This window comes from Branchiostoma lanceolatum, chromosome 11 (assembly GCF_035083965.1).
Source record: "Branchiostoma lanceolatum isolate klBraLanc5 chromosome 11, klBraLanc5.hap2, whole genome shotgun sequence".
NCBI lineage: Eukaryota > Metazoa > Chordata > Leptocardii > Amphioxiformes > Branchiostomatidae > Branchiostoma > Branchiostoma lanceolatum.
In genome coordinates, this window is record NC_089732.1 from 15,907,008 (window position 1) to 15,909,871 (window position 2,864).

At 40.6% G+C, this 2,864-nt stretch overlaps 1 long non-coding RNA gene across 1 annotated transcript; it reads right to left on the reverse strand.

The window, feature by feature from the left end:
- Nucleotides 1-318: 318 nt before the first annotated feature.
- LOC136444960 (uncharacterized) lies at nt 319-2,610 on the reverse strand. The gene is made up of 3 exons (XR_010757365.1): nt 1,942-2,610; nt 1,581-1,673; nt 319-1,448 (listed from the first exon to the last, which is right to left on the reverse strand). It is a non-coding gene; the product is annotated as an uncharacterized lncRNA (long non-coding RNA).
- Between the last annotated feature and the right edge of the window lie 254 nt (nt 2,611-2,864).

Sequence of the window (2,864 nt, forward strand, 5' to 3'; positions counted from 1 at the left end):
ATTTAAGATAGGGTTAAAAATCATTTGGTGGTACAGGACTAGTATATGTGTAGAGTGTGCTGATATATGTTATAACTGGTCATGAAAAAATATGAGTATGTTGATATTATATGGGCCACAAAGGTTCGATATGGCAGTGTTGAAAGTTGAAAGTGATGATGAAATAGTACAGTCAATACATATGAATAGAATAAATCTGGCATGTTTTTAGGTGTTTCTAGTCAGGCTTTCTATTTTGTCCCTATTTCGTTATGTCGCCAACCGTGTTGAACAAAAATGCTTAAACTGAACGCGTCAAAAACCAGCAGGACCCACACCTCTGCTTGGAGAATAGTTTATTTATTTGACCTACATGTACGTTTATGCAAGGCTATCTGTTTACATGACCTGACACTGTCCCATGTCCCATTGAAAGGCAGTGGGTTAACAAACTTTCCTTACTAATTATGCAAATTAGCTCCTTATTTGCATAATTAGTCATTGATTATGTAAAGCACCATCCGAGCTCTCTACATACCAAACATCACGACGATCTGTCGACCCATTCTCAAGTTATTCATGTCCGAATGTCAAAACAAAAACACCCACTGCGGTTCTTAACAAGCCGCTAGGGGGCAAAAATTTAGAGAACTTACTTTCTGTGGCATGAACTATCTACCACACAAAAATCATGACCATAGCACTTTCAGAAAATATGCCCCTAAATTTTGAAGCTCTGCTGCAGTACCTTTGGTACCCGCTAGACGGCCCATTATCGAACTTGACCTTCCTTTCGGTAAATCCTACCCATCCACTAAATATCATAAGGATCCATCAACAGCTTCTTGAGTTATGTTGTCCACAAGAAAATTCACATGCACACAAAGCCCGCTGCAGTACCGACGGAAAGTGCCAGGAGAACCATTTTTGAACTTGACCTCCGTTTTCACAACATCTACACACCTGCAAAAAATCATGAAGATCTATCAACGTTTCCGTCACTTTTTTTGCCTACATACAAACACAAAAAAATGCTAAGTCCGCTGCAGTACTATTGAAAAACGCAAGGTAAACCATTTTCGAACTTGACCTTCCTTTACACAACCACTACACACCTACCAAAAATCATAAAGATTCATTGAAGTTTTCTTGAGTTATGCTCCTGACATACATTCAGAACCACCCAACAGATTTTTCAACCGAAAACATAATCCTCTCCGAGTACAAGTACTCGGCGAAGATAAAAATAAAAGCAGACTTTCATATGGAGATTCAGTATACAATGTAAGTAGCCAGCTGATACTATCTACCATTAACAACATTGTATAGTCTGGAACCTTGCTGCAGTTTGTACTAGATTAGAACAAGTAGCCAGCAGTATTTTGCCTTACATTGTACCTGTTACAATTGTTGTGCAATAAACTTTAACTTGACTTGGACCATGGTCTGCTTCTCTTCTCTAGTGGGGTCTGGAGGATGGAAACAGAAGAGTGAGATTTAGCATATCAATACAGAGCTGAAACACTGATAAAAAAACTATAGACAGATATGGAATCTGTTCATGTGTCCAAATAAACATGCATGATTCCAGAATTACTTACAATCTTGTGTGGCTGGCTGGGGCCAGATTTGTCTGCTTCCTCCAAATGTGGTTTATCGCGGACCAGGTTCTGCTTCTCTACAGGGGGTCCCATCTAGAGGACACAAACAGGAGCGCAAGATTTAGCATCACAATGCAGAGTAGAAACATTCATCAACAATATATTTTGACCATACTTATAGTATGGGCAAAATATGATTAAAAAATTACATTGATTTGAAAACTGTACATATTGTCTGTTGTCAGAAGAAAACATTACTTAACATTTAGTTGTGTTGGAGATAATCTTCTTTTCGATGTCCATGCCAGACCTGTCTCTACATCTACCTATACGTGTAGTGACAGATGACAACAGGCCCTACCTTTTGTGTGCCACGAGCATAATCTTTCAACTGGCCCTTATCATCTGAAAAGAAACAGAGACACTGCATTCATTCTTGCATACATTACTAGACATCTGTCAAAATGGTTTTCAATGGTAAAATGATACGAAATATGACAATGACAGAAATATGAAAACATTTACAAATACTATAAGGTAAATAAAGCCAAATGACCTGAGATTTTTTATAACACTCTAAAAACAAAATCAATGCAAATGACAAATTGGCAGTAACAATAAAGTATTGACACGAATGATTCTTAATCTACAAGGCTTCCAATCATGGAACATCCACCAAGCTCCCCCTTAAGCAGGTCTTCCCAATGCTCCCATCCCCCACTGAATGTGCCCGGTGGCAAGGTGGAAAGCTGGCACAAATATGCCATTCACAGGCTTCCACTTACCAGGCTCCCCCTTGCCAGGTCATTTTGGCAAGAGCCAGAGCGGGACCCTTAGTCGTTCCCCATCCCCCTTGCCACCACCAAATGTGCCGGGTGACAAGGGCCGGGACGCTGGCACAAATATATCATTCACAGGCTCCCAGTCGTGGAGCACCCACCAGGCTCCCCCTTGCCAGGTCATTTTGGCAAGAGCCAGAGCGGGACCCTAAGTCGTTCCCCATCCTCCTTGCCACCACCAAATGTGCCGGGTGGCAAGGGCCGGGACGCTGGCACAAATATATCATTCACAGGCTCCCAGTCGAAAGGGCCGGGAAAGGGTCGAAAATGAAAGTACCAGAATGTACATTCTGCATACACTGTATACACATGGTAAAAGTTTAGAACCTCTCCGAAAATTCTAGTTTCTAACTAAACTCCTTGCATACTAAACATCACAAAGTACATGTATCCACGACAATTATGCATTTTAGAATATTTTCATGTTCATTCTCTATATCCTTGA